Genomic DNA, 24,214 nt, shown 5'->3' with positions numbered 1-24,214 from the left:
AAAACAATTCTTATTTTATGAATTAGTCACTATAATACACTGGTATTCTTTTTTTTTTTTTTTTTTTTTAAAGAGAGAGTGAGAGAGGAGAGAGAGAGAGAGAGTTTTTAATATTTACTTTTAGTTCTCGGTGGACACAACATCTTTGTTTGTATGTGGTGCTGAGGATCGAACCCGGGCCGCACGCATGCCAGGCGAGCGCGCTACCGCTTGAGCCACATCCCCAGCCCCATACACTGGTATTCTTAAAAACATTTTTTTTTGTAGTTGTAGATGGACAGCATCTACAAAACCCTTTATTTTTATGTGATGCTAAGGATTAAACCCAGTGCCTTGCACATGCTAGGCAAGCGGTCTGCCACCGAGCCCCAGCCCCAGCCCTAAGGGGATATTTTCTATTTGATTTCATTAAACAAAATAAAGTGCCGATCATGGTCAGACCCACTGAACTGATTTCGGGACCTATCATAAGCCACAGCTGAAGAGCCTCCTCTTGAGCAAACCAAGAAGGCCACTGTGCTTTCAGGATGACCCAAGCCCTCCTGTCCCACACTGGGTCTTTTCTGTGTCTCAGTTTCACATGGGCTCCAGGGAGAACCTGGTTCTCCAGCAGAGCTAGATTTGTCTTTTCCAGCACTTGAGTTGTCATGGTGGAATTGTGGCCTTCAAAAATGCGTGTGTTCAAAGCTCCACCTCTAGTATTTTAGAATGGGGTTGTATTTAGGCACAAGCGTCTTTAAGGGGGCAATGGAGAGTAAATTAGAGTGGATCCTGATCCAGTCCGACTGATGTTCTTGTAAGAAGAGGAAATTTGGACACCAACGTACAGAGGCAAGAGGATTTGAAGATGCAGAGAGAAGACAGCCATCTCTAATCCCAGGGCAGAGGCCTCCGAAGAAAACAACCCGTTGCCACCTTGACCTTGCACTTCTAGCCACCAGGATTGTGAGAGTGTAAGCCGCTCGGGCTGTCTGACTTTTTTACGGCAGCCTGAGAAGACTTATGGAACCCGGTGCCCTGCAGAGGCCTTGGCTGCACTGGTCCCACTGGCTGTCAGGAACAAGAGCTTCTTGGTAGAGTGGTGATTTTTCTGAGGAGACTAAGTTCACCAAGGACTCTGACCCTGTGCTCGGCCTGCTCATTGAGGTATGATTCCTAAAACTCTTCAGGTGTGCAGCCTATCCTATCCCTGTAAACCCTTCGCAGTGCTATCTTCTGGATCAGTACAGAGGAGGAGAGCATGTTCTGAGCCTGGACAAGCAGTTCCCCTGTTCCAAGTCTAATTATTGCACTTGAAGTAAGATCACTGTTTTTGTTGGTGAGTCCCCCAAGGCCAGGTGGGGGAGCGTCCCTGGCAGAAGGCTGTCCAGTGTAAGTGGTTGTGCTCTCTGAGAAGGTGGCATGACTCAGGCTTTTGCTCTGAACTTTGTCCTTTCCAGCTGTATGCAAATTTCCAAACTTGCTTTTTGGAAAACCCCATATAGGTCCTTAGGGTATCCATGGTTAATAATTGAGAAAAGAGAGGTTGTTCTCTTGGGCAAACCCAAAACCCTCTTTCCTTTCCCCCTTTAGAATATCATGTGGTACTGCTGCTGCTGCTGTTTCTTCTTCTTCTTCTTTTTTTAAAATTTTTAAACAAAATTAGGCCTGGGGTTGTGGCTCAGTGGTAGAGTGCTTGCCTGGCATATGCGAGGCCCTGGGTTTGATCCTCAGCACCACATACAAATAATACATAAAATAAAGGTATTGTGTCCCTCTACAAATAATAAATAAAAAAAGAAAAAGAAAATTAGCTCCTTTGAGTAATCCAAAATAGGATCTCTCTTCCTCTCCATCCCCTTGCCTCTCTCTCCGGGACTTGGGTTCTTTCTGTGAGGGGCTGCCTTGAAGTGTCTCTTCAAGGAAAATTCCACAAAGCTGCCTCATCTCCACAGATCCTCGAGAGGATCCCTTTCCTGCAAAGAGGAGGCGTATTTTCGGAGAGTCCCTTTACAGGAAGTATATGGTACAACCGGAAGGGATCCCACAGAGCAGCCAGCTCAGGGTCCTGGAGAGGGAATCGATTGTCTTTGATTTCCAGGAACTGGCCTTTTTACTGAAGGGCAGAGTGAGGCAGGAGAGTGATAGCCATGATGGGACGCATCCGGGGTGGCACAGGTAGCCCCGAGGGTTTAGTTGGTTTAGTTGGTTAGCTTGAACTCTGACTGGGACACTTCAGATGATCTCGAAGCCATTTTGATTTCCTGTCTCAGAAGCTGCCAACTTTTGAGAAGTTGGTGACAGGTGAAAAGCAGGGGTCCCTGTCAGTGGGAGGAACCCCCTCAGGGTCTTACAGGAAAAGCCCAGGTGCTGTTTCCTTTCTCACCTGTTTAGATGACAGAAGAGGTGAACTTGGCCATGAACCTGGCAGGTGTAGGGAGGTGTCTTCATGAGTGGGGCTGGGTGTCCTCGAGGGGGTCGTCCTGGGGAGCTGGGCGGGAGCAGGCCACTCCCCGCCGTCTGGCCCTGTGTGTCCTCTGGTCCTGGGAGCTGGTGAGCGAGTGGGTGGGAAGTCTGAGCAGCATTTCCTCTCTGAGTGCTCACTTCCGGCCTCATCTGCCTCCCTTTGTTCTCCTGATCCTGTGTTTCCTTCCCGGGCTCAGCAGATTACCCCCATTTACCTGTTTCCATGAAAGTCCCTGCAGCGAGAGGGGCTGGGACATTTTCCTCTCCCTGAAGTCATCCCGGCAGTCCTCACCGCTGCAGGACCCACCCAGAAGTTCCCAAGGTTTCCTGTCTTTCCAGGCAGCTTCCTTGAGTCAAGAGCAGCCCTTGACCGCGTTATCATAGGCGGCCACTTTCTCTGCCTCCAGCTAAGGAAACCGAGGTGCAGAGGGGGTTAATTTTCTTGCCAAAAGCAACAAAGTGAGTAAGAGGAGGGGGCTGGGCTGTCTGATTCAGCATTTTCAGATGCACAGGGTCACCCGCAGAGCAGCCTTGGCAGGTAGAGGACTGGGAGTCACGTTCCCGAGTGTGTTTAGTGTGTTTCCGTGAGGAGCCGGTGTGATCCAGGACAGGCTTCATGGAGCACGTGGTGCTGACAATGACACTGTATTTTACTGTGTCCAGAAATGCTCTTTCCGGCCCATAAGTTCCCTAAGAAGTGACCCTCCCAGAGTACACCACAGACAGAAATGGATTTCCTCTGCTGGGTTTAAGCAATCTGCAGTTGATGTTCAGCCCAGATCTTAATTTCTAAAGTGTCACCCAGGTCCTGCTGGGTCTTGGCATTCTGGGAGATTGTAGAGAAAAGGGTTGTGTTCTTATTGGGTCTTCGTCCAGGCCATGTTCCTGTGTGTACCTGTATTATTTTGGAAGGAAGAGATTGGTGTGACAGCCCTTCTTCTCCCAAAAGGCTAAAGAGACCCACCCCTTGATTTTCTTGGAAAGTAGAGTCATAGAATATTTCTAATCATCCGAGGTCCTGGAGGTGTGGTCAGCCTGTCTTTTAAATTCTCCTTTTCACCTGTACCAGGTGGTCCAGGTGGACCTAAAGGGACTCTTGTCACATTATTATTAATGACTATCCCTTTCTCTCCTAAGGGTATCCCAGGTTGGCTGGTAATTCATTCCTTAACCCAACTGAAGTTTGTACCTGCCTCCTCTCCCTGGAGCATCTGCGCTGAACTGTGGACAGGGTGATGTAAATATTTGCTAAACTTTACCCAGAGTAACAATTAGTGGAATCATTTGTTCTCCACACTTGAGTGGGTGCCTTAGAAATGACCTATAACCTTTGCTTTTTCTGAAAGAATAATGGCTACAGGGGGAATGTGAAGTCCATTCTCTGCTCTGTCTTGAGGTGACCCTTGGAGTGGGTCAGACTCGCCTGCTGTGGTGCCTGGCCAGATAGTAGACATCAGGGTTGCAGTCCTGAGGGTCAGGGGAACTGGGGGGGATGATGACAGGCACCAAGGACAGTGCAGGGTCCAGTTTGTGGGGCCCATAAGAGTGTCCTAGAGTGGGGGTGAGCCAGCCAGTGAAGGTGGTTGTGAATTAGCACCTGGTTCCCAAGACACAAGGCAGAGTAAGCACACTGGTTAGCTAGAGGCGGTGGGCCTGGTGGGCTGTCCAGCTCCCGCAGACATCCTTGGTGAGGGCCTCTGTGGTCACACAGACCTCCACAGCTCCTTGGCTTAGACCTTCAGCCTGGTTCTGTCTTGGTGGGCTGGGCTGGGAGAAGCACTGGGCCCCACAGCTGGGAGATTCCTATCTTTGGCATCTCCTGAAGCAGCCTAGGCTGGGGAAGCAGGTTCCTGGACCCTGATGTGGGAGGCACGACCCATGTCGGAGAGGCTGGGGCCCAGGTGGTGACTGTCCTGGCTGTTGAACAGCATGGCATCTTGGTCCTTGCTCCAGTGTGAGCTGGTTGCTTCATCCGCCCTTGAAGTGTGCTGTTAACCCTGCGGTGCGGAGGAAGATAATGGTAGCCCAGCTTGATGCCCGTGGTAGCGCCCAGCTCCCCACTGTCTCCCTTCTGTAGGACTCTGTCTGTGACCCCTGCCCAGTTAGAGGTGGCATACTGTGTGCTTAAGGACTTCTGGAGTGCTTTAGGCCTTAGGCTTTCCTGGGGGCTGTTCTCTGTGCTTGCAACATGCTCACCCTGTGCTTGGTCACTGGGGAGTGCTCTCTCTCTCTCTCTCTCTCTCTCTCTCTCTCGCTCTCTCTCTCTCTCTCGCTCTCTCTCTCGCTCTCTCTCGCGCTCTCTCTCGCTCTCTCTCTCGCTCTCTCTCTCTCGCTCTCTCTCTCGCTCTCTCTCTCGCTCTCTCTCTCGCTCTCTCTCTCGCTCTCTCTCTCGCTCTCTCTCTCGCTCTCTCTCTCGCTCTCTCTCTCGCTCTCTCTCTCGCTCTCTCTCTCGCTCTTCTCTCTCGCTCTCGTTCTCGCTCTCTCTCGCTCTCTCTCTCGCTCTCTCTCGCTCTCTCTCTCGCTCTCTCTCGCTCTCTCTCGCTCTCTCTCGCTCTCTCTCTCGCTCTCTCTCTCGCTCTCTCTCGCTCTCTCTCTCGCTCTCTCTCTCTCGCTCTCTCTCGCTCTCGCTCTCTCTCTCGCTCTCTCTCTCGCTCTCTCTCGCTCTCTCTCTCGCTCTCTCTCGCTCGCTCTCGCTCTCTCTCTCGCTCTCTCTCTCGCTCTCTCTCGCTCTCTCTCTCGCTCTCTCTCGCTCTCTCTCGCTCTCTCTCTCGCTCTCTCTCTCTCTCTCGCTCTCTCTCTCGCTCTTCTCTCTCGCTCTCGCTCTCTCTCTCGCTCTTCTCTCGCTCTTCTCTCTCTCTCTCTCTCTCTCTCTCTCTCTCTCTCTCTCTCTCTCTCTCTCTCTCTCTCTCTCTCTCTCTCTCTCTCTCTCTCTCTCGCCCCCCACCCTCTAGTGGCTCCCTGTTGAGCTTTCTGTCACTGTTACTCTGAACCTACATCTTTAGTGTGGTTGTGTTCCCCCTTCCCCCTTCTCCCCCAGCTCTCTCTCTCTCTTTTTTTTTTTTAAAGAGAATGAGAGAGGGAGAGAGCGAGAGAATTTTTTTAATATTTATTTTTTAGTTCTCGGCGGACACAACATCTTTGTTTGTATGTGGTGCTGAGGATCGAATCCCGGCCGCACGCATGCCAGGCGAGCACGCTACCACTTGAGCCACATCCCCAGCCCCAGCCCCAGCCCCATCCTCAGCTCTCAGTGTGAGCTCCCTAAGACCCTGTCTGTGGTCCAGGACCTAGAAAGTGCCTTTGAGGCAGTGTCTGTAGGAGTCAGTAAGTGAATGAGTGTGGTTCCTGTTTCCTGCAGCTCTGGTATTGAGATTCCTGGTAGGAATGGTTGGCTCAGGGTTGTGTCCTTGTGGTTAGAAAGGTGTCATCCATGTCCCATGCTGTGAGAAGGCCAAGGGCTCCTTCCAGGGGATGAGGGAGGGAGAGTCCGTCAGGTTCCAACCTCTTTGGAGGCAGGCAGAGGGGTGGCATGGTCTCTGCTCCTGGCTCTGCACCTGGGGGCTGGGCTGTTCTCTCTGTTTCTGACCCTGGGGAGTTTGCAGGTGTGCAGTGCTCTGTTTCTCGGACCCCTTTTGATGAGGCAGAGGTGACCTTTGTGGAGGGGTGAGGGTAGAAAGGCCAGATGGAGGCAACTGGATGAGCTTGGAAGAGCTGGCATTCAGAAAGCTGGGGTTGGGTATAGGACCGTGGGGACAGAACAGGCCAGCTCGGGAGCAGCAGGCCCTGTGTGAGTGAAGGTTCTCCTTCACCGAGTTGCCCCCACGTCTTCAGAGTGGAGACCAAGGTTAGCATAAAAGCTGTGCCCTCTTCAGAGCCGCTGTGGAGTTTCAAGTAAGCCTCTAATAGACCACGTCAGGAGGCTTTTCAAAGAAAGTTTTTGTTCTTTCTAAATATGCAGCTATTCATGCTGAGGGCTGGTAAGTTCATAATTGACCTAATGCTTCAAAGAATGAACTGGTTCAGCTGGAATTTTCCTAAAATCTGTCCCACTGACATAGCATTGCCCAGTTAGAAAAGCACACAATTAGCTTTTCCCCTTAACTCTAAATAGTAGGCAGAAATGTTATTACATTTTAAATCGAAGTTACCTTGGACAGGTGTTGTTACCTACTTTCGCTGTAATGTGCATAATACACCTGACCTATATTTTGACAGTTGTTTCTGCTTGTTGGTGCTTGGCTGAGAAATCCATTCGAGGTCTGGAGTCATTGCCAAGAGCTCCGTCCAGTGCCCAGGAGATTGTACGGGTAATCACAGAGAAGCAGGACTGGTTTTCACTGAAAACTCGATTCTGCGTTCTAAGCCAATGTGAGCGAGCATTGTGGTTTTGGATGACACCTTAAGTTCTGCCGCAGAGCCATGAGGGTCTTGTGTGTTTCGTTTAGGGAGCTTAAGCAGTCTCAATTACCAGCAGCTCATGGATAAGTACCAGAAAGGTGAGCTTAAATTGGTGCATATTTATTTAACCCTCTAGCCTTTCCTAAAACTATAGGGTAGTGACATTATACAAATTAAATGGAAACCAAGGCTCAGTTACTTGAATAGCAAGTCTTTTTTTCCGGATCGTGAAATCACAGTATTCTCCTTACTCTTCCTCTGTGTGCTTTATATCATTTGCCAAAACATAATTTCAGATTGTAGGGAAGCCAAGGCTGGGGCTGAAGCCTCTATGTCAGAATGTTCCCGTGGGACCTTAAATATTAGAAATTTAAAGGGAAGTCTGGGGGCTGAGGATGTGGCTCGGTAATGAGTGCTCACCCAGCTTGTGCCAGGCCCTGGGCTCCATCCAGAGCTGCGAGGGTGTGTTCTTCCTTGTGCCTGTCATCCAGGTGTAGGCCACAGAGACTCAGGAGAGACTTGGGAATCAAAGTTGGCCCCCTACAGGTCCAGAGACAGGAGGCACGGCATGTCTTCACTCAGGGCCACACGGGGAAGCACCAGGGCCATCAGGAGACAGAGGGGCAGTAGTGATGGGAGTCTGGGCCACCCAGGGCAGGGCTGTTGAGCAGGTTAGTTAAGTAATTTCTGGCAGGCTCTGAGCTCTCTGTGTGGTCCCTGGACATGGTACTTGGCAGAGGATCATTGCTGCCTGGGCTGGACAGGCCAGAGAGAAGGCCTGGCCTTGCAGGGGTGACTGATCTCTGTACGTGTCAGAGGCCTGGCACAGCTGGGTCCTCACTATCTCCAAGAACTATCTAGCTCCATCGGGGCAGTCTCTCCCCAGCCAGAAGGATTTTTCAGATGTCAAAACATTTATTTTTATGTATAAAATAAAAAATATAGACAGTGTGAAGTCCCTGTAGAGGGTTACCTTGCCAAATGCGGATCTAGAGGGCAGCCTGGTGGCCTAGCCAGAGGAGAAATTTGCTTCAGCAGAAAAAGGAGCCCTAACTGCCTCGTTAGGGGTAAGCCTGGGGCCAGCAGGAAGAGGCCGGGGGAGTCCACCATGCTCAAAGTCTTAGCTCAGACTCTGTCCATGCAGCAGAAGGAAATGTACCCAATGTTATCTCAGGGCTCATGCTTCCTTTCTTTTGTACTTTTCTGTATTTATCAATGACCTGCTCCTCCAGGTGATACAACCTGAATCTCTCAGGTGGAACTGACGTCCTGGTCAGAAGGGACCAGGAACAGAATAAAGAAAAGACTGAGAGAGTTGCTCAGGGGTCCACCTCTGATCCAAGCTAACCGAGCTCCAGAAGGATGGCAAGATGGACTTGTACCCTGGAGCTCACTCCTGGATTGCCGCAGGCCCCTTGCACAAGCTGAAAGAGACCTCAGGAAAAGAAAATGCCTGAGTTAATTGTAACTCAAGTGCTGTCAGTTTGCAGGCTCAGGGAACATGTTTGGTTTGGGGAAGATTCCAAGTAAATGTGGACCTTGTTCTACATAAATTACTTTTTGAATTAGGTGAAAAAACAAAATCAGCCTTCTTTTGTGAGAAGGAGCTTCTTGGATGGAGTTCAACCTGTTTTCCAGGCTGTTGGCAAAGCCTCCTGGGAGGCTGTGGGAATCCTGCTCACTTCTTCCAGTTTTGACACTGTGTCACACAGTGTACTCTTTCTATTAGGACCCATGTCTGCTTTGTAAATAGAAAAGGAGCATAAAGTCAAGCAAGCAAGAAGTTCCCCTGTAACCCAGAGCTTCTCACAGTATCCTTGAGATTATGCAAGTTCTCATCTGCTTCCCGATAATTTTGGACAAACAGGGTAACATAGACGCTGGACTGCTAGGATGTTGAGGGCTGAGGTGTTGCAAATATTTCCCCAGGTTTTATAGACTCGTAAGCTCTTAATCATAGCTGTGATCTCTGAGAATAAACAACTTCCGTGTCCGCCTCCGTGTGATCTGCTCGGCTGATGGGGGCCTGTGTGACATGAAGGGCTGCCCAGCGTGTGTCTTCTTGTCCTCTGTTCCTAGGCCAGTGTTGCCGTGCTGTGGCTGTGATTGCCTCTGGAGATCTGTGTTTACAGCCCTTGCCTGAGTCAGGGTGGTGGATATATTTTTGATAGAAGCCGGCCAACTCCGATCACATTGCACGCGAACGTGATCTGGCTGCAGCTGTCTCCGGATTCATTTGCTTGCTGCACTTTTAACACTGGGGTTAATCATAGACCCAAATTAAACTTTGTTATGAGTCAAGAAAGAAAGGCCAGCTGGCCCTTTCTGGTTGGGTCGTTATTATTATTATTATTATTATTATTATTATTATTATTATTTTGGGTGTATTTTCCACTGTTTATCATTTTGCCTCCATCTTTGAGGCAGCAGAAACAGAGAAACCCTGGTGGTGGCTCTGCCTAGAGTCTTGCTACTTAAAGTGTGGACTGCACACCAGCTGCTCAAAGTGTGGTCCATACACCAGCAGCATGGCCGTCACCTGGGGCTTGGGACAAATACAGTCTCAGGCCCCACCTTAGACACAGTGGGTCAGAATCTGTATTTTAACAAGATCTCCTGGGTCTTGATGTGCAGGGACCTAGGCCAGGCCCCCATTGTCTGCTTGGTTGGAGCTTGGTTGCTGCTTTGTAAAGCAGGGTAGGAAGAGGGAAGGGTAGAGGGTTGGTCATGGCTCACCTGTTTTCTCCTTTCCTGCCTCAGCTACCAGGGAGCTGAGGAAATAGAGTCACACTGCAGGGAAGGAGTAAACAGGGCAGGGGCAACTAGGCGGTGAGGTGAGCTCCACCCAGGTATATGTGGTTCAGTGGTCAGTGTTATTTCCTTTTTCCTTTCCTAATTTACTTATGTTGAATCACTATATTAAGTAAAAGAAGAAAAAAGTACAGTCATTGTTGATTGGACAAAAACATACCGATTTCATTTCTAGCCACAGACAGCACTAGTATTAATAGTTGGGTGATCTCCTAGAGAAAACTCAATGCTTATCTAATACCCAGAGCAGAAGACCTGTGCTAATGGGGATTTTTCTCCCAGTCTCCCTCCTTCCTTTCTCTCTTCCATCAATGATGGAATGTGACCAGCATGTACAAAAGCAGAGGGAACAGTAGATGAACCCTGATTATTCATCTGGGGGTGCCGGCAATGGTCAGCCCCTGGCCAATCTAGTCTTGCCTCTTTCCTGCTCATTTCCTGCTCTGGATGGCAAGTCTGAGGAGTGATATTCATTGCTTTTCATTTTTATCAAGAGGAGAAACAGAACCTCACTATTAGTCACCATACATTTGTTTTGTAATTTGCATAAGAAAGCCAGGGAATAGTCACTATATGATTATATATAAACTGTTAAATTATCCATTAAAATCACATTGAGCATCTTCTCATTTTACCTTTTGTTTTTGGTACTGGGGATTGGCATTCTGCCACTGAGCTACATTGCCAGGCTTTTTTATTTTTTGAGACAGGAAGTTGCTTAGGGCCTCACTAAGTTGCTGAGGCTGGCCTTGAACTTGTCATCCTCCTGCATCAGCTTCCCAAGTCACTGGGATTACATGCGTGTGCCATCATGCCGGCGCATTTCACATTTTTTGAACCTTCATGTTAGAGACAGTGTGATACAGACAAATGCGACTTGGGGCTGGGGATACAGGTTAGTTGGTAGAGTGCTTGCCTTGCACACACAAGGACCTGGGTTCAATCCCAAGCGTGAGTGCGTGTGTGTGTGCGCGCGCGCACATACACACAAACACACGCACACACACACACAACTTAAAGAATTATAAGGTTACACACACACACACATACAAAAGCAACTTAAAGAATTATAAGGTTAACACGCTGGTAACCATCACCCAGATAAAGAAAGGATTTTTGTTCTAAATGTCCCCTCTCCCCCGTCCTCAAAAAGAATTAGAAATCCTGGGTTATATCTTTTATTTCTTCATTGATGTACCTGTACTGTTACTCTTTCATCTAAAGTAGTCTCTGTATACATACTGAGAGGGGTTCATGTTTTGGCCTCTTTTACAATGCAGCATTGCTTCATATGAATGCCACTGTTTGGTATCCTGGGTACCTTCTGTGCCCCAGAAGTAGGCTGGTGGTTTCCCAGCATAATTCGGGTTTTCTGAGCATATTGACACTCTCTCTCCATCTGCCTCTTAACCAGGGGGGTCCAAGTTCTCCTTCCTGGGTGACCCTCCTTGCGTCCTACCTTCTCTGCCCTGTGTGGCCCACTGGGGCTCATGTTCCCTCTTTTGTCCTTGACAACCCATTTTTACTTTGTCCCTATTGCTGCCCTCATTTCTCACAGCTGTCTGGAGCCTGAGCCACTTTAGGACTGGTGGACCTGAGGGGACACAGGGCTGGGGTCCCGTGTGTTCCCATTCAGTCTGGGTTGCAAGGTGCTATGCTGAATCCCCACTTCCCAGCCCCTCTCTCGGGCTTCTTCTCCAGGTGGGTGAGGGAGGGAGAGTTCACCTCTTCTTTCTGAGTTTCCTTGGGCCGCGCGACCCATCGCCTGGGTTTTTGGGCCTAGTTTAATTGATCATGAGTTTTTCTCTGGGGCTCATGGACCCTCCTGGAGTTTCTGAGGTATGTTCCTGCTCTGACCCATTTTGATTGGGTTGTCATTTACCAGCCAGCCTCAGTGTGAGGCATGGCCCTCCGTGTCCTCAGCCTCCACGTTAGGTCTGTGGAGTCAGCCCTCACAGGTGGCATCTGGGTTATGTTTCATGAGCTTCTCAGGTGGTTTCCTTGCAGATTGCAATTTGAGAACTTTGTTCCTCAGTTAGAGTAGGGTGAGTGGAGGGAGCTTTCCCAGTATCTTTAGTCTTCTGGTTTCAGTGCCTGCAGTAGAAATACGCATGGGGACAGTGATGGGGAGGTAGGTGCCAGGTAGAGGGCTGAGTCCTGTGGTAGCTGAGGTGGGGACAAGGAGACACTGGGAAACAGGGTGGTCAGACAGAGGAAGTTGAAGGAGCTGTCCTTTTGGCTAGCAGAAGCTAAGGAAGTGGGTGTCCTGAGGTGTGAGCCCCTGCCCACGGGGACTTCAGATGCCAGCTCCGCCGAGTGGGTCTGAACCTCGCAGGGAAGGGCTCCGTCTACCTTGTGCCTGCCCTCCCTTCAGACACCAGGTACAGGGTCAGGGGTCCCCAGGCCATCCTTACTTCTGACCAACTGGTTATAAATTTGGGGCTTCCTGTGACCCCTTAGATTCGATAAGAACGACAGGACTCAGGAAAGGGCTGTAGTCAGAATTAAAGCTTTACTATAGCGAACAAATGCCAGTTTGAACCAGTCAAAGGGAGAGTAACACAGGGCGAGGGCTGGGACAAGTCTTCCTTGTCTCATCCTGTGGTGTCGGGACGTGTCACTTGACTGGCACATCAGTGTGCCACAATATTCAGAGTGTTGTCTACTAAGAAAGCTCATCCACACTTTGGTGTCTAGGGCTTTTTCTGGGGTTACCTTCTGTAGGCACGACTGATGGGCACATAGTCCGTGGACTCAAACTCAGCCTCTAGCACCCTGGAGGTTGGGCCCATAGCACTTGGCCGAATGCCCGCACCTCTTTCTGGGGCAGCCCCCATCCTTAGTCACTGTTAACATTAACTCTCAGGGGGCCCGCTGTGAGTCACCTTGTTAGCATAAACTGTCAGGTCCCATTCTTGTGACTTGGGAAATTCCAAAAACTTAAGAGGAACAAAATCCAGCCAAATTCTTTATTGCACAAGCTCCTTCTCTCCCACTTCCCACCCTGTTTCTCCATTCCCTTTTTGCTTTGACCTCCCAACCCCTCTTCACTGACTTGGACAGCTTTGCAGAGAGTAAGGAAGAAAGGACAGAGCCCATGAAGAAATGCCCACTGTGCACTCTGGCCACAGGGACAGTGCTCCACCTACTAGTGGGGGAAGGGGGAAGGCCCAGGCTGGTTGTAGGGCCTGTGCTTGCTGTGTAAGAGCCCGATCCGTCACTGTCTGGATTAGAATCTCAGATGCATCCCACAGGAGCTGGGTGGCTACTTTATCTGCTCTGGGCCAGTTTCCTCATCCATTGGGAATAGTAGTGATGGGACTGGATCGCTTTCCGAGGCTGCTGTAGCACCTCACTTTGAAACAGCAGAAGTTAATTCTCTTATAGTCCTGGAGGCCAGGAGCCTAAACCCCAGGTGCAGGCGGGGCCTTACTCGCTCTGGGGGAGAATATTCCTGGCCACTTCTGGTGCTGGCAGCCTTTGGCTTGTGTGCACCACATCTGTCTCCACATCTTGTGTGTGATCTCCATCTGCCTCCCTCTGCCTGGGAATTGAACCCAGGGTTCCATGCATGCTAGGCCAGTGCTCTACCACTGCGCTACACCCCCAGCTCTGCCTCTTATAATATCACTTGTCATGGATTTAGGGCCTGTTTAGATATCCCAGGGTGAATCTTGGCTACTAATGTCCCCCCATTTTAGTCTTTTCTCCTTCACAGTTATCTAGTTAGGCTTTGGGTAAATACTTTGAGTTTTCATGTTAAGTCATTTCCCCCCATTTGTACAGCAGCTGTGCATTCGCTTCACCTTCAAAGCTGGGGTTTTGTCCCATTTCCTGGGCAGCTCCATCTTTTACATGTATGTGTTGGACTCTGTTTTTTTTTTTTTTTTTTTAAAGAGAGAGAGAGAGAGAATTTATTTTTTTTAGTTTTTTGCGGACACAACATCTTTGGTATGTGGTGCTGAGGATGGAACCCGGGCCGCACGCATGCCAGGCGAGCGTGCTACCGCTTGAGCCACATCCCCAGCCCCAGGACTCTTGTTTTTTTGCTGCCTTCTGTGAGACGTGTGCCCAGGCCAGGAGCATGCTCTTCTCCGATGGCACGGCTCTCGAAAAGAGAGCAGCACTTTGTGATGTTGGCCAATTGCCTCTGACACAGTTGGTAATCTTATGTTTCCTTATTTTGGTGCTTTGCCTCATTATCTTTTTATTTTTTTCCTTTGCATTTGTTTTTGGATTTCTGTTGCTTGTTTTGAGTTCCTAGGGTAAATTCATAATAGGATGATGAATTTTAAGTTCTGATTTTGGTTCACTTGATTTGGATTCCAGAGTTAGGACCAAGAAAAGGGAGGTAGGATTTGTGGTGTTCAAGGGGAGGGAGGGTGGATGTGGTGTGCTTGAATGAGGGCCTGTGGCCATTTGAACTTGTTATACTTTCTTACTGTTTCTTTAAATCTAGTTCCTGATGGGCTTCTTGGCCATCACTTTCAAAGCAACTTAAGAACTTACTGTTTCCCTGGTACCTTCAGGATCAAGTCCACATTCCTGAGTCCGGGAAGCACCCTCCTCTGTGCTCCTGCTGTCTCCAGGCAGGGTCTCCTTGCACGTGTCGGCTCCGTGTTTCCAGACAGCTTGTTCTCCTCCTCTGTGAGCACCACATTCTTCTCCTGGTTTGCTCAAGTTTTGTGTCTTTTTTAGAAAAGCTTGCTTGCCTCTTCTCTTTTTATACAAATAGTTCCTAGACTTGGTGGATGACCAGGATCTGCTGGGGGCGGGGAGTGGTGGGCATAGAAAGACCAACAGTTGGGGCCCATCTTGTTTTACTCTGATTCAGGCACTTGGGACGAGGCCTTGGAAACCTGTGGGTTTCTGTTTTAAAATTGCCCAGGCTGAAGTCGAGATTTTGATATGAGCTGGGGTTGGACTGTCGGTGTATGTGCCGATGAATGCTCTCCACTTGCCGTGTCACAGCACACTGGACAGCAGTTTCTCAAACTCCAGTTTGCTTCTGCCTCACCTGGAGGACTTGATAGGAGACAGATTGCTGGTCCCCACTTCAGAGTCTCTGATTGAGATCTGAAGTGGGGTCTGAGGATTTGCCTTTCTACAATAGATTTTATTTATTTATTTTGCTGTGGTGTTGGGGATCAAACTAGGGCCTCACACCTGTTGGGCAAATGCTCTTCTATTCTATTGGGCTCCATACCCCTGCCCAAAGGAATTTGCAATTCTAACATGTTAGGGAATGGTGCTGTGATGACTGTGGCGACCACACTTTGAGATGGGTCTCTGGTGAGCTAGAATGCTGATCCCTTAGCTCTGAGACTTGAACAGAAGCTAAGAGGCAGGTTCTGTACATTGCTCAGGACCACACCTGCCCCATCTTATTGTAATTCTTTGTGGATGTGGACAGACTACATTCATGGACGGTGAACTCCTAGAGGAGAACTGAACCAGTGAGTGTGGTGATGGTTTTTTTTTTTTGGTGGCTGAGGGACTTTCTGCCAGAAAGTTCCAGAAAGGCTTCAGAACAGGGGTTCTTACCTATATGATATATTTTGTCACCCAAGAAACATCTGGAAATGTTTTTGGTTGTTGCCACTTGGAGTGGGGAGATTCCACTGACTTCCTGATTGTAGAGGCCTGGGGTGCTGTTAATCATGCTATAAGGCGCAGGACAGCCCTCCACAACATAGTTATCTAGCCTGAAATGTCAGTGGTGCAGAGGCTTAGAAGCCCTGTCTTAGGGGAGGGGGACCCACTACGGGGTTGGTTCTCACTGGGAGATTGGTGTGGGGACCTACTCCAGTTCCTGCCCCACTGTGCTGTCATACTGAGGTCCTCCCCTTCTACCCACCCCTGCCTTGATGGAGTCCCAGGCTGGGCCAGAGGAATCTCTAGCAGCCTTCATTGGCAGCCTTCATTGGCACTCTTCAAGAAAAACTCACCAACAGTTAACTATTTGCCACAGTTAAAAGGACTTTAAAATGCATCATTCCTTCAAGAACAGAATCTTAGAGTGGACCTGAGGGGGGCATCTGTTGAATGATTTACTGACCTTGGCTGACCTGCACATTCCCCTTCTTTTCCAGGAAATAGTTGCAAGACTTGCTGTGGCCCAGGGGTCTGACTGGTCTCACTCCTGCTTCTCAGCGGGGGAGAGTCATTCAGGAATTAAGGCTTGCTGTTGTGCATCTGTGCCTGGCCAGTTGCCCAGGGGAAGGCCCTGGCTTCTGCCTCAGGGAGATTTTATTGTAGAGGAGAGAGCCACAAATGAATATGGATTATTATTTTTTTCTCATCAAATGGTCTAGAGTAAGTGGGTAAAGAAAAGAGGAAGAAAGGCCGGGAGGCCCTGTTTGTTTTCTTAGGCACAGCAGTGAGAGATGACGATCAGGTTGAGAGATGGAGGGGACAGGGTCCAGTCCTGGGTCAAGATAGGGAAGGGCAGTTGCTCCCAGCCAAGGGGACACGCAGACAGGAGCTTGGGAAGTTTTTAGAACAGCGTCAGGTGAGTGAGGCTGGAAGACAACTTCTTGCATTCCTGCCTTAATGTCTGATATCTGTAACACTCAAGTCACACATCCTGTTTCACACAATGATTGATATATATCACAACAAAACTAAGACAGGGTCAAGACGGTCTCAGGGTTACAGGGTGCTCTATGCCAAGGGCACAGGCAGAGAGAGAGAGAGAGAGAGAGAGAGAGATATGAATGCAGAATCAAAGGGTCACTGGAGTTTTTTTTTGTACCAGGGATTGAACTCAGGGGCTCTAGACCACTGAGCTACATCTTCAGCCTTATTTTGTACTTTATTTAAGTCAGGGTCTCACTGAGTTGCTTAGGGCCTTGCTTTTGCTAAGGCTCACTTTGAACTCTGATCCCCTGCCTCAGCCTCCCGAGCTGCTGGGATTACAGACGTGGGCCACCGTGCCTGGTCAGGTAAAGATTTTAACGAACCAGTTCTGCAGTTGTCAAAGCAGAGGGACCTGGTAGACAGACTGCAGTTCCAGTTTCAGAACGTCAGCTTGGAGTGGGCTGCGCAGGTGTGGTCATCCTGGGTGGGAGAAACTGCACTCTACTGAAGCCTGATGCGACAGGAAATTGGAGGTTTGTCAGGTGGTGATTTCTTGGCCAATGCTCTTTTTTTTTTTTTTTAAGGATTTATAAATATTTTATTGGTGGTTTTACTTAATGCTGAATGCAGACAATACAAAGAAATCAGCACTGAAAAGAAAACATTAATCTTTTTTAAAAAATGTAATATATTTACATATATTGACCAGTTTTGTATATGTTTAGGTTTACAAGCAAATGTAAAACTAATTCCAAAGCTTTCATTCTGAATATACTTTGGTTCTTTTTTTTCTTTTTTTTGCTATACCAAGTATGATTAACTTTGTTTGTATCTAACCTAAAAGCAAGACTCTGCAAGCTGATCCTGAAACAAAGAGTAAAGCAGGAATTTTAAAACAGCTCCTTAAGGGAGGATAAAGCCATATGAAAGAAAAAAGCCTCAATAACAGATATAAGTACAAAGGAGGAAATACCAAGAATCGAAAAGAATCAAAGTACCAATTCTACACTAACTGTAATTTCTGGTTCTAGCAACAATTCAACTAGCAGTAGCTTAGATGCTGTTGTTCTAGAAAATAAAGCCATTAATTCTTTCACTCCAATTTTCAGACTTCACTCAATGGACAATTATTAAGCATTCAGATTCTTTTGTAATAACCTAAGAAGTGATTTATACATACAGAAACATTAAAAAAAGAGGCCTTCAAACACACTGCTGAAAGCTGCAATATAGTCTGGGGGCCAGATATCAATGTACATGATGTTTGCAGTCAGAAAGAGTTGATGACACTCGGCACAGTATGGCTCAGGGCTGTTAACTGAGGAGTACTCCACCTGTTCCTGCCGTAGGAGAATTACTGACGTGGATGGGACTTCGACAAAAAATCTGACAGGCCTCTAAATAGGACTCCACATTAAATAATTACTATACAACTGTGACAACACAGCTAGCTTATAGAACTGACGTTTTCAATGAAATAGCACTACAGAATTCTAGTGACAATTAAATATGAGAATTATTTTTCCCTGCTAACTATTCAGTAGAAAAAGAGTTTGCTGACTGCATTTTTGATGAACAGGATACCTCTAATATATACACCAGAGGAAATTAGAAAGTGAGCAAAGTGAACTCCTTAAGTTGATTTTTTTTTTTTCAGATACTAACAAGCAAAGTAGTTTATAATAAACCGGAATCACCCTAAAGCAAAGATTAAATCAATCAGTTTTGAAGGAAATATAGTTCCTCTCAAAAGTTTTGTTTGGTTTGTGAGTAGACTTCAAAATATTGAGATAAACCAAACAGATTCTATATTAATTTGCTACACAAGATTTTTCAAATGTGCTCTAAATTGAAAGGTTTTGCCCTCTCCCCAGAGAAAGTAATAAGAAGAAAAAAGGGGCTCTTGCAAAAATAAGCAAAACTAAAAACACCACCTAAACCATTCATAAAAAGAACACTTTTTTCTTTTTGGACACTTCAGTTGGTCCAAGATCAGGGTTTCTATCCAAAGGACTTCCTACCCTCTTCCCTTAGCTTCTATTATTCTCTAGTCATTTCCATGTTTTTATCAAACAGGCTGTGAGTAGATTTTCTTAAGAAGTCAGGTTGAGTGAGAGGTAGCATTAGGATGCCCTATAATTGACTATAGTATGAAGTTCAAATGAACACATTATTCTTCTAAAAGAATTACAGTAAGTAAAAGTGCATAAAAAGAAGTGTTCAGCTCTCACTGCCTTGCACTAAGAAAAATTTTCAGAAACTGAGAATCAATGTTGGGAGCCAAGAAATAATCATTTGCCTCATCTCCTTGAGCTCCTTTAATGCACCAGTTCAGGCTGGTTTTCCACAAAGGGCAGCACTCCGCTCACATAGTAGGCAATGCCAAGAGACAGTAAAGCAATGACAAAGATCAGGAGCAGGACCCTCCAGAAGCCCAGATCCTCTACGAACTCCTGCCATGTGGTTCGAAAGCTGGAAAGGACTCCTTCACCTTGCTGCTGTAGGTTGGGATTGAGGAGAGAATGGCTTTCCATGGCACTTTCACTCTCAGCTGTCTGCATGGTCTCCAGTTTTGAGTGGGTTCCTCTGTTAAATCCTTTTACCTCCTGTTCTTCCAAAGATTCCAGCAATCGGATGACATCTTTATTCACTCTCCTTGTGCTTTGCCAGAACTAAAGGAGTAGCACCTTGATGATTGCATATATCAATTTTGAGTCCATTGGAAACTAAGAATTGGATGGTATCCACATGGCCACAGAGATGAAGAGCTGTGTTTCCTTGGTAATCTGTGGCTAGAAAGTCAGCACCAAATTTATGCAACAGCTGGCAGATGTCTACATTCCCTCGGGCTGCTGCAAGGTGAAGGCCTGTCCTGCCCCTGCTGTCACGGATATTTGGGTCAAAGCCACTTTCCAGAAGCCGTTTAGAATAGTTAAAGTCTCCATCAATACAGGCTTGTAGCAAGGGCACATTAGTTTGAGAAGAATCATTTACAAAAACATAGGACATTGTTCTAATGTGAACAGGATATTCGCCAGGTATAAGATCAGATCTTTCCTCCAGTGGTCACTCAACAGTTTCTCTGAATTCTTAAGCAGGTTCAACAAAAATATTCAGTAATGTGCCAGCAAGGATCTGTGAGACAAGCAGCGGCAACAGCGCTTGGCCAATGCTCTTGATAGGTGACCAGGTGATGGTGTCGGGGTGCCATCCAGTCTAGTGTCAGAGGGATCCTTCTTTTATGGGTCTTAGGTGAGGGAGTTCTGTCTGGTGAAGTTGATAAGCTCCCAGGTTTGGTTTCCTGATATGATTTGGGAAATTCCTTGGTTTAGTTTGATAGGTTGGCATGTGTAAGTTTTTGATCAGTTTATATCTGTGGTCGTCCAGGCAAATGGTGGTTTTTCATTTGTACAAACAAAGTATGGAGTCCATCTACCTTAGCACGTGTACTAAATGGGGCTGTTCATGGCAGAATGGACTAACTCAGGTTTAGGCTGTTCCACGCACCATGGAGTAACTCTGATCCACAGACCTGTTGACATTTCAAGGCAGGGGTTGACAGGGAGGTGGACTCTGGGGTAGGCAGGATGCTCTGCTCAGCGAGTGGACTGCAAGGACCAGGAAGTCAAGGCAGGAATAGAATGGTGGTGGGGAAGCCCATCTTTCATATACTCACATTCAACGGAAGGCGGAGAGGGGGAAGATTCCAGAAGACATGAGAACAAGAGAGTGGGCAGCTTGGGGTTTTGGGTGCCCTTGGTCCTGGATGTGGGGGGTGTTGGCGCGGGTAGCTGGGGTGAAGGGGAGCCTGGTTCCATAGCTGCAGTGGGGATGGATGGTGAAGCAGAGAGCTTGGGTGACTGGAGGCTCCTAGAGTGTCCACAGCTGGGAAGTGGAGAGACTGAAGGACAGCCCAGGGGCTAGATGGCAGTGTGAGAGGGAGCTCTGTCCCCGGGTAAGCAAGGAGCCGAGAGCAGAGGGGACTTTGCAGATCATGAAGGCAGCTTGAGCATTTCACTGGAGGGTTGGAGCTGGGATCAGAGTGTGGATGGTTATGCAGGGGGGTCATCTGATGGGGAGGAGGGGACATGAGAGACCAGAGGGACGAACTTCATAGAGATGTGGGTGGTGCTGCAGTCTTCAAGGTTCCTGGTCTAGTTGCTTCTTGCCAAATGTCCCCTTGGGCTGCAGCATGTGGCTGTATGAGGTGAAACTTAGAGACAGGGTCCTGATCACCATGGCCAGGCAGCTAGGCCTGTTGAGTGCGCAGAAAGCCGAAGTGGAGAACGCTGCCCCTTCGTCTGCTCCCAGAGCTCCTGTGGGAAGGAGCTCGTGGGTGAAGAGCCCACGCAGTGGGACGTGTGCAATGAACTGACATTTCTTTGTGATTTTCTTTTTTTCTGGTTTCTTAGCACTGATTTTTTTTCTACTTCACAATTTACTGGAACTTTCAGGAAGGCATGCCGAGTGTCTCTGTGCCTTTGTGTACTCCTGGGCAGCTCTGGGGTGTGGGCCCCTGGAACAACGTGGCCCTAGACCTCAGGTGAGGGAGGGAGTTGTCCTGTTGTCCTTTTGCATTCACTTCCTCCTTGCTTTGTGGGAAAGAAGAGGCCACCCAGGAGTGGCCCCAAGTGCGTGCGGCACAGGAGGAAGCTCTGAGTGGAAGGAGCCTCCGTCCCACCTCAGTGTGGTCTGTCCTCGTGTTCCATGTCCACAGGGCACGTGTGCTCACCTGTCCTAGGATCTGTGCTGGGCACAGGGTGTGGGCAGATGACAGAGAGGCCATTCCTGCCTCCAGGGTCCCTGCACCTGGAGGGGGGACCAGAGTGCTAAGGGCAGTGTACCCACAGTGGGGAGCATCTGTGCCATTGTTTTCCCCATACGAAGTCTTAACCCCTCAGTGTGTCAGGAGGTCAATTTAGTAGATTTCAGTTGGCACCACTTCTGTGAATTAAAACATGGTAAATACACGTGAGGTGGAATTTACCATTTTATGTGTTTTGTGTTTTAATTACATTCACATTACTGAACGCAGCCATCCCTCCTGGCAGTGAGCCTGGGTGTGCGGCTTCTGGCACTTCTTTGGGAATGAGAGTGGGAGAATAGAAAATTGCCGTGTGGTGTGAGGCAGCGTGGACAGCGTCAGCAGGCCTGGCTTTTAGGAATCTGGATTTTTATAGGAAATTTCCTTCTTTAACTTACATTTAAAAAGCATAATGTATGCCATACTAAACGTATTGCTGCGGGGATCTCGTCTGTGGGCCTTCAGGGGTGGGCTCTGCTGTGAGGTTTTGTGCCAGGGATTTTTTGTGAGTGCCGGTGGATCTAGGCAGGAAGGTTTGCTGGAGAGAGGTGGGAGGAGCTGGCACCTGAGGCTGGACTTGATTACATCAGATGAAAGAGGAGGAGGTCCAGGAGTTCTCCTTCATTGCTGGTGGGAATGCAGAATGGCCCGGCTGCTTGGGAAGAGGGTTTAACAGTTAGACTAAGCTTTCCCTCACATGACCAGTGTGTTCCTTGGTCTTTACCTGAGTGCGTTTAAAGTGTATGTCCCGACAAAACCCTGCACACCCTGTTTATAGCAGCTTTATTTCTAATGGCCAAACCTGGAAGAATCGAGATGTCATTTAATTGGTGAGCAAGTAAGTTGAATAGTGGGTGAGTAAATAAATTGTGGTGGATCCACAAAAAAATTGAGAGTGGAACATGACTCAGTGATTAAACAGAAGCAAATCGTCAAACCAGAAGATGTGGAGGAATGTTGAACATATATTCCTGAAGGAGGACAGCCAATCTGAAAAGGCCGCGTCTTGTATGATTCTGATTCCATGATGTTTTGGAAAAAACTCTGGGGACACTACGAAGATGATTGTTTATCAGCACAGAGGAAATTAGGCAGTGAAAATAACTATGATACCGTGACGGTGGGTGCACATTTGTTCAGACCCTTAGACTGGACAACACCAAGAGTGAATCTAGATGTCAGCAGAGGACCTTGAGTGCCTCTGATGTGTCAGGGTGGGTTGTCAGTCGATGTGTATGTTGGTAGCGGAGGAGACTGTGTCCATGGTGGTGGCTGGGCAGATGGGAACTGTACTTTCTGCTCAGTTCTGTTGAGACCTCAGCTGCTCTGAAAAGTAAAGCATGTTAAAACCCACACACAAAGGAGGAAGGAGGCCTACTGGGTAGGGATGGAGGTAAGGGCATTAGGCTGTGCCGGGGGTGGGGGGGTGCTGAGGAGGCCACCAGCTGGCTGTGAGGAGAGGTTCTTGAGACTGGAAAAGCAGGTTCAGGCCCCGGCAAATATGCAGTCGCCTGTGCAGATGCTGTGGACACCAGGCTCGAGTTTGCAATCTGCACAAGATGGTGCGTCTCCTGGGTTAACTTAAATGCAATGTTTATTTCCTCTGGGCTGATAAACTTTGAGCAGTGTTTAGCCTGCAGTAAGGATCTTTTTAATTAAAAAACAAAGTGAATTGCATGTTCACAATCATATGATTCATCTTTTGGAATGACTCTTGAACCCAAACAAAGTATATCCTTTTCTGTGCCTCTTGGTACACAAATCCTAACGCAGCGCTTGCTCTGCTAGGGGCTCCATAGCCTGGAGGAAGAGTTGTGTCATCCCTGGTGGAGGATGAGGTTTAATCATTTGGAAGAAAGTGTTGGATTTGAACAGGCACTAGTGGCCAGATTTTCACAGTCAGCATAACATGCTCATGAGCTCAGAAGGGATGTTGGTGACAGTTCCTGTACTTGGGTGGCCCTTGGGTGTGCTACTTAGATGAAGCCTGCGCATTGTAAGGTCCTTTACCTGACAGTTGCAAGAAGGGCAGTGTTTTTACCCCCACGTGATGTGGGCAGGCAGCAGAAACGGCATCTTAGGTGTGATTCCTTGTTTTATTCTGTTACGTGTGTATTTTTATTTTTTAAATGGAGAGGAGCGGGACGTTTATCCATTCACAGCACTTGTAGATTCTTGGGGCTGGTCGTAAGTAGTGTGGGGAAGAGTGGTAAAGGTGTGATGGTTAGAGGAAGGAGGCTGGGAAGGACAGGGAGTGGAGCAGCCTTGAGAGCAAAGGAGGACGGGGACGAACCAGAGAAGGCCGCAGCCTGGGCTAGGACCTCTCCAACTTTTGCCCACGGACTTGTCCTTTTCCTTTCTACTTACTCTCTCCCCAACATCTTCCCACCATGCTGTGCTGCCTTACCACAGAGCCTGGGAACCATGGCCTGGAACCCCTGAACGGCCTGGAAGGGCCCATGTAGGACCCAGGGCAGAGGGAGTGCAGGAGGTGAACAGGGGACTTGATAAGAGGGCAGCTCTGGTGAACCCAGGGAGTTGGTTTGCTCTTCCTTTTGTTCACTGTGAGTAGCGTGGGCCTGAGCTGGATTGCTGGGGAGAAGCTGCTGCTGGCGATGGGCTGCTCTGGCCCTGCCACCCAGCCCCCGGTCACTGACTGATTAGAAAGTCACATCTGCATCCATTTACTTCGCTTCATCATCTCCTGAAACCCATTTGCAGACTCCAGGCTGAGAGCCAGTGCCCTTGGGGAACCTTAGTAATAGATTCAGTTCTGGGTTTTAGACTAATAGTGGATTTTGGAGTTTATATCAAATTGGGGGTTTGCAGAGGGTGTGTTCATTGATTGGACAAATCCCAGTGCCTTCTGTGTGCCCACCATGCTCTAGGTGTGGGCAGTGCGCCAGCAGACCCCACAGAAGATCCCCATCCTGTGGAGCTCATGTGCTTTAGGGGAGAACACTTCAAAAAAAAAGAGAGAGGTGAACTACAGTAGCCTTTTACCTGGTAACAGGTGCTAAGTGGAAAACTTAAGCATAGAGAAAGGCAAAGGATGATAGGAGGGTAGTGTAGTTGTTCCTGGATTATACCTTGAAGGTCGAAATAATAAAGCTTGCTGATGGTGTTCCTATGTGTCGTTGGAGACAAAGCGGGATGAGCCGGGGATTTTTAAAGTCC

At 48.2% G+C, this 24,214-nt stretch overlaps 1 protein-coding gene and 1 pseudogene across 4 annotated transcripts in view; one reads left to right on the top strand and one right to left on the bottom strand.

Moving 5' to 3' along the window:
- Abcc4 (ATP binding cassette subfamily C member 4 (PEL blood group)) overlaps positions 1-24,214 on the top strand; it is a 224,165-nt gene that overhangs the window by 11,238 nt on the left and 188,713 nt on the right. The gene's annotated exons all lie outside the window — the stretch shown is intronic.
- LOC110599045 (ankyrin repeat domain-containing protein 46 pseudogene) lies at positions 18,528-19,388 on the bottom strand (annotated as a pseudogene).

This window comes from Ictidomys tridecemlineatus, chromosome 6, assembly GCF_052094955.1.
Source record: "Ictidomys tridecemlineatus isolate mIctTri1 chromosome 6, mIctTri1.hap1, whole genome shotgun sequence".
Taxonomy (NCBI): domain Eukaryota; kingdom Metazoa; phylum Chordata; class Mammalia; order Rodentia; family Sciuridae; genus Ictidomys; species Ictidomys tridecemlineatus.
This window is presented reverse-complemented; position numbering and strand designations above follow the sequence as displayed.